A 7,573-nucleotide genomic window follows, 5' to 3' on the forward strand; every position below is an offset into this window, starting at 1 on the left:
AACAGGGGGTTCATTGCCCGGTGTGCGTCGCACCAATAGAAACACCAGGGTGGAGAAGCAAACCAAGTTTATTCGAGATCTCGAAAAGGCACTCAGGAGACCAGCATGTCTCAAATCAGAAGCGCAACAAATATAAGCAAGTTTCCCATTTTATATTCCAAGCTGTTTGTGTAAGCCTTTTGTTTTGTTTCCCCTCCACCCCTCCCTTCCCGACAGCAGTTACAGTAGGCACTACATTGTGGCGTGTTAGAAAAGTTCTCGTCCGCATGTTTATCTTTGGCCTTGCAAGCTCAGAGACATGGAGACTTCCCCCTCCCCTTCTCCCCCTTCCTTATCATTACTGCTTTTGCTAGTGTGAGTGAAACTGCAGCTGTCTGCTAAAAAAGCTGCCTGTTACATATTCTGCTTCTAGGCTAGCATTTAGGTTGCTTAAAGTTCACAAGATGGAGTTACTTTGGCTCACTTAGACCCAGAGCAGGGGGTTTCATCGACACTTATGGCCTTCCACCCTCCCGAGTTACCTGGTAGCTATGCCTAGTTGTTGCCTGCCCAGAACTGGGCCCGAGATGGCAAACGGGGTTTGTCGCCCGGTGTGCTTGGCACCAATAAAGACACCGAGGGGAGAAAGCAAGCCAAGTTTATTTCAGAGCTCTGAAATGGCACTAGGAGACCAGCATGTCTCAAATCCAGTGCCACAAATACAAACAACTTTTACCTTTTATACTTCAAACTGTTTGCATACATCTCTTTGTCTGGCTGTTCCCCCTCACCCCTTCCTTCCAGATAACTGTTACAATAAGCTTTACATAAGCTTGTGAGAAAACTTTCTCAGTCTTTGCGACCTTGAGTTAGACGCCTGCAAACTAACTACCCCGCTTCTTATCTCTATTATTTCTGCTAGTGTGAGTGAAACTGCAGCCATCTGCTAAAAAGCTGACATTACATTTCTGCTTCAGCCTACTTCAGAGCATGTAAGCAGTTAGCATAGAAGTAGGTGAGAGTTCCCAAGATGGAGTCACTGTGGTTCACAGACCCAGAGCAAAAGAGCTTCATCGGCACTTTTGGCCTTCCACTCTCCCGAGTTACCTGGTAGCTATGCCTAGTGGACCCCAACAATCCCTCCTTTGAGAACACTCAACAAACCTTTGTCAGAGTTTTCTCATACTCTAAAGACAGAATGCGATTAAGCTCCATGCAATCAGGATTATCAATGAGAGGGTATAAGGGAACTTCTGGGGTATGGGAGGTACAAATCTGACGTATAAGCACTTTACAGCAAACGAGCAAAAGAACAAGAACAAAACATATCACCACACCTGTAAGCAAGATGCGAACAATGTTTCCCCCTATATCCCCTAGTTCTCCTAAACCAGGTATCCAACCCCAAAGGGAATCCAAAATAGTGGGTTCCCCTTCCTGGGCCTTCCACTGGTTAAAGGCCCGTTCAGCTGACAAGATGTGCTTGTTAATGTCCTGTGAAAACTCTGGGACATAGGTACAACATTCTTCTCCAATAAGGGCACATGAAGCTAACACATAATCTAGGGCCTGACGGTTCTGTAAAGCCAGCAGTCGAAGCTGGTACAGCTCAGCACTTACGCGTTTCTCTATGGCCAGGGTATCATTGGCAAAAACCAATGCTCAGGTTCTCTCGGGGAGTGCGCTGAGGCTGTTCAGAGAGATCACCAGGCATTTCCAGTGACCCTTACTGTCTTTTGACTAACAGCTTAAGTCCCAAATCATTGTTAGCAGTCTTCTCAACAGGCTGGACAGTCCACTGTTCAGGAGCGGGTACTGCTTTCAGTCGAGAGTGATGAATCCAGTTCTTGTGTCCTTCGACCTTTGTCGCTGTGTGGGAAACAAGCAGGACGATGTGGGGTCCCTTCCACTTCTCTTGGAGAGGTTCGTCCTTCCAGGTCCGCACGAGAACGGAGTCACCAGGCTGCAAGGAGTGGACTGGAGTATCCAGCAGAAGAGGCTGTGAATCTTTGATGTACCTGTGAAGAGAAGAAAGAACAGCAGACAGAGAGCACATGTACTGAGACAAGAAACCATACCCCATCTCCCACTCCCCTGCCAGAACCGGGGTACCATTCATAGGCCATGCTCTTCCAAACATAATCTCGAAGGGACTAAGCCCTAACCTACCCTTGGGGAGAGCACGAATGCGGAGTAACACAAGGGGCAAAGCATCAGGCCACCTAAGAGAGGCCTCCTGACAGACCTTTGAGAGGTGTCGCTTGAGTGTCTGATTTGTGCGTTCCACTACTCCACTGGCTTGTGGTCGCCATGGTGTGTGGAGCTTCCAGGGGATTTGCAGAGCACTTGATATCTTTTGAACAACTTGAGATGTGAAGTGTGTTCCATTATCAGATTCCATCCACTGGGGGAGGCCGAAGCGAGGAAAGATCTTCTTGACAAACTTAAGAGCTACTGTCTTGGCAGTGTTGTTGCGACATGGGAAGGCCTCAGGCCATCCTCTGAATTGATCCACCAAGACGAGAAGGTACCTGTATCCTTGGGTCCTGGGAAACTCAGTAAAGTCTATTTGCCACACCAATCCTGGGCCTGGGGTAGGTTCCAGGGTGGCTCGTGGCACTGCTACTCCTGGTCGAGGGTTATTCTTTTGGCAGATTAAACATTCAGCTTGTACCTGTGATGCTAGGGATTTAAGTCCAGAGGTTAGAAAATATTTATTCATGAGCTGGGTAAGAGCCTCTCTGCCTGCGTGTGTGGTTTGATGCAGTTTCTGCAACACTGGTTGAATCAAGCCCTTGGGCAGGAGGATTTTTCCCTCTGTGGAATAAAGCCATCCCTCCTTTTCCTGGAGACCGAGACTGTCAGCCAGATTTCTGTCCTCTTGGGAGTACTGATGGGCTGCAAGCTCACCCACTGATGGGATGAGGGCATGCATTTGGGCATTCTCCTCAGTTGGTGATTTCAGGGTAGCAGCTCACTTAGCTTCCCTGTCTGCTCTGTCATTACCCTTGGTTACATCTTGATCTTCCCCTTGATGGGCTTTGCAATGCACCACTGCTACTGCTGAGGGGAGTTGTACCGCTTCTAAAAGCCGGAGAATTTGAGACCCATGCTTGACCGGAGAACCTTGGGCTGTTAGCATTCCCCTTTGCTTCCACAAACCAGCGTGAGCATGCAATACCCCAAAAGCATACTTTGAGTCAGTAAAGATATTAACCTGTTTGTCTTTTGCCAGCTCGAGTGCACGAGTCACGGCCACTAGTTCAGCAAGCTGGGCAGATGTTCCTGCCGGTAAACTCTCAGCTTCCACAGTATCATGAAGAGACACAATAGCATAACCAGCCCTCCTATGCCCATCCACAACAGTACTACTTCCATCTGTATACCATTCCAAGTCAGCATTTGGGAGTGGCTGATCTTTTAGATCTGGGCGGCTAGAATACTGAACATCTATGATTTCTAAACAGTCATGTTCCTGCTTTTCTGTCTCTGGTAGCAGTGTAGCTGGATTAAGGGAGGGACAGATCTGCAGGGTGACTTCAGGATTCTCTAACAGCTTTGCCTGGTACCGAGCAACCCGAGCCTGTGTGAGCCAAAGACCACCCTTAGTGTCCAGCAAGGCTCGGACCATATGGGGAACATACACTTGCACAGTTCCTCCCAGTGTCAGTTTTTCAGCTTCCCCAAGCACTAGAGCAGTAGCTGCAACCGCCCTCAAACAGGCTGGCCATCCCTTTGAAACTTGATCCAGTTGTTTAGAAAAGTATGCCACGGGACGTTTCCAGGCACCTAATAGCTGGGTAAGCAGTCCCAAAGCTACCCCTTTTCGTTCATGCACATACAGTTGGAACGGCTTAGATATATCGGGCAAACCCAGGGCTGGAGCTTCCATTAGCTTCCTTTTCAAGATTTTAAATGCCCTGTCCGCTTCTGGGGACCAGTGAAAGGGGTCATGTTCTGCTCCCTTAACACATTCATACAGAGGTTTAGCCCACAGTCCAAACTCTGGAATCCATATTCTGCAAAATCCTGCCATGCCCAGGAATGCCCTAAGCCATTTACGGTTGCTGGGGATGGGAACTTGGCAGATAGCCTCCTTTCTTTCGTTTGAGAGCTGTCTCTCTCCCTGCCTGATGTGAAATCCCAGTTATTGAACCTCTGAATGAGCAATTTGGGCTTTGCTTTGAGATACCCTGTATCCTCGCAGTCCAATAAAGTTTAGGAGACTCACAGTAGCTCTGAGACAAGGGATTAGACCCACAGCAGCAATTAACAAGTCATCTACATATTGCAGCAGGAGGGCTCTGTCTGAATTATCCCACTCCTCCAAGTCTCTGGCCAAAGCCTGGCCGAACAGAGTGGGGGAATTTTAAATCCCTGGGCCAATACTGTCCAGCAACACCGCTTGTTAACCCTTCTGTTGTCCTCCTTATGCCTTGCAGTATTTTGCAGATCTCACAGTTGTTTGGGCACATTCAGGCCCCCCTTTCTCTTGGTTGTCAGCCAAGTCTTGGCTGTGAACAATGTCCTTGGATAGGGCCAGCATGACTGAGCTTGCTAGCTGTATTTTCCTCTCAGTTAACTCATTCTGTGCTCTTTTTCCTTCTCCCTTTCTCGGCTTCTTCTAACTTCCAAAAGAACCTACCACTCTTCACTCATACACCTTTTCTGTCTTCATCCCTAGCCTTAGCTATAACCTGATTCCGCTCCACTTCAGACAACAAGGTTCTCATAAGTATATTGCAATCATCCCAGTCAGGCTTATGGCTAGCCAGACATCCTTCAAAGATAGAAATGAACTTGCTTGGATTCATTGAAAATTCTCCTGCCTCTGCCTTAAAAGCAGCCAGATGGACTGGATTAAAAGGTACATGCGAATATACAGACACTATCTGAGCTGGCCGTTCCTGAGTTCCTGGATGGGCTACCACACTCTCAGTAATCAACGGATACAATCCCACGGGGGGGGGGGGGGATACTCTCTGAAGCCTGTGGGGGTGGAGGAACCGAAGGGGACACCAATTCTGGCATTACAACAGTGGGAGGGTTCTGGGGTTTAGCAGCCGTTACTACCGAGCCTGTCGGAGTCAAATGGCACTTGAGCAAAATATCAGTCCTATTTCTTAACACCATGAATGTATATGCATAGAGATGTTCATTCCATTTACCTGTTCTCTGACAGAACAAAAGTAATTGAAGGATCGTGTTGTAATTAAGTGATCCTTCCGGTGGCCACATTTCTTGGCACTCTAGCTGGTACTGAAGCCAATCAACTGTACAGAACCTTTTCAATTTACTTTTAATCAACTGATCAGATCCAAACACTTTCCAGTTCACCAGAATGCATTCTAAGGGTGTACACTGTACCCTGCCGGCTGTACTCTGTCCCTGCCCCATACCGAGGGAGACTCTGGGCGTCCCCAGGTCAAAACAGGCAGACACTGGGCGTCCCCAGGTCACAACAGATAAGTCCCCACTGGACTGTTCCTACCTTATCCAAGGGTCCAGTTCTGCACCGTCGCCCTATCCAAGGGACCGGTTCCCCAACGTCGCCCGCAGCTGCTTCTCCACTGTCTGTGTGCGTTGCACTGTTGTGCCCTCCGGAGTCGAGCAAACCACGTCTCTGCCGAGGCCCCCGATGAAGTCACCGGTGAGCGCTCTGGGCGTCGGTCGTCGTTGTAATCCATCGGCCACCAGGAGGGATCCGGGCAAGGCTAAATTTCAGCCTCGAGCCCCACGTTGGGCACCAAAACTGTTGCCTGCCCAGAACTGGGCCCGAGATGGCAAACAGGGGGTTCGTCGCCCGGTGTGCTTGGCACCAATAAAGATACCGAGGGGAGAAAGCAAGCCAAGTTTATTTCAGAGCTCTGAAATGGCACTAGAAGACCAGCATGTCTCAAATCCAGTGCCACAAATACAAACAACTTTTACCTTTTATACTTCAAACTGTTTGCATACATCTCTTTGTCTGGCTGTTCCCCCTCACCCTTCCCTTCCAGACAACTGTTACAATAAGCTCTACATAAGCTTGTGAGAAAACTTTCTCAGTCTTTGCGACCTTGAGTTAGACGCCTGCAAACTAACTACCCCGCTTCTTATCTCTATTATTTCTGCTAGTGTGAGTGAAACTGCAGCCATCTGCTAAAAAGCTGACGTTACATTTCTGCTCAGCCTACTTCAGAGCATGTAAGCAGTTAGCATAGAAGTAGGTGAGAGTTCCCAAGATGGAGTCACTGTGGTTCACAGACCCAGAGCAAAAGAGCTTCATCGGCACTTTTGGCCTTCCACTCTCCCGAGTTACCTGGTAGCTATGCCTAGTGGACCCCAACATAGTGACACCAACAACATGACAGATAGCTATAGAGAGAAGGATAGAACAGGAGAATCAGGAGATCTGGGTTCTGCGTGACTTGTAGAAATTACTTAACATCTGTGCCCCAGGGACAGACCACAGATAATATTTCAATTATCTACTTTGTCTTTTTAAGTAAAGCACCTGCTGAAGAAAAGCATTATATATCTTTTTCATCAAGCTATACATTGTACAAATACGTTTATAGTTATAAATTGACAACTGCTCTAAATATCAGATATTAAAGCAATACCCTAATTAACTCTTTCTGATCCTTTCATCAAATATTGAAGTGCCAAACATTAATTAAGCAACAGAACACCCTTGTGAAGTAATTAATTATTATTAACCTCATTTTGGTGGAGTGAGTGTAAGTGGTGTAAGGGAAGTCAGTGACAAGAGGTGGGAACTGAATTCAAGTTTTGATTTTCACACCCCTGCTCTAACTACTAAAAAACACTGATCTTAAGACATTTTGTATTAACTGACCTTGCTTTTAAAAATAAAACTGCTCCATTGATGTGATATCTCAAACTTTACTTAGCACATACTACGTAGATATGTAATACTACTATGTACAAAAGAGCAGGAGTACTTGTGGCACCTTAGAGACTAACAAATTTATTTGAGCATAAGCTTTCATGGGCTATGTCCCACTTCATCATATGCATAGAATGGAACATATACAGCCCACTTCATCGGAAGCATGTAGTGGAAAATACAGTAGGAAGATATATATATATACACAGAGAACATGAAACAATGCGTGTTACCGTACACACTATAAGGAGTATGATCAGTTAAGGTGAGCTATTATCAGCAGGAGAGAAAAAGAACTGTTTGTAGTGGTAATGAAAATGGCCCATTTCCAGCAATTGACAAGGAGATGTGAGAAACTGTGTGTGTGTGGGAGGGGGGGGTGGAATAAGCATGGGGAAATAGTTTTACTTTGTGTAATGTAAAGTAAAAAGAACATGAAATCCCTGATAGCACAGTATGAACTGTCATACAGAGCTAGTAATTTCACAGGTTGTTAGTACTGCTTCCTCTCTCTAGTTTTTAAATTCTTTTTTCTGACTCTACATTGTTTTTAGTTTCTAATTTTATTTTCATTTTTTGTCACTTTTGCAGAGATATGCACATGACCCCTGAAAGCACATATTTGTTGTAGTTGTGTGCTTTTTCAGATATCCAAGTCGTGTAATTTACAGAGTGATTTTGTGTGGTAACACGCTGAAAAAC

General features: G+C 46.4%; 1 long non-coding RNA gene across 1 annotated transcript; it reads right to left on the reverse strand.

Moving 5' to 3' along the window:
* Positions 1 to 622: 622 nt before the first annotated feature.
* On the reverse strand, positions 623 to 6,312 carry LOC135972879 (uncharacterized). The gene is made up of 2 exons (XR_010589469.1): positions 5,471 to 6,312; positions 623 to 1,997 (listed from the first exon to the last, which is right to left on the reverse strand). It is a non-coding gene; the product is annotated as an uncharacterized LOC135972879 (long non-coding RNA).
* Between the last annotated feature and the right edge of the window lie 1,261 nt (positions 6,313 to 7,573).

This window comes from Chrysemys picta, chromosome 7 (assembly GCF_011386835.1).
Source record: "Chrysemys picta bellii isolate R12L10 chromosome 7, ASM1138683v2, whole genome shotgun sequence".
Lineage (NCBI taxonomy): Eukaryota > Metazoa > Chordata > Testudines > Emydidae > Chrysemys > Chrysemys picta.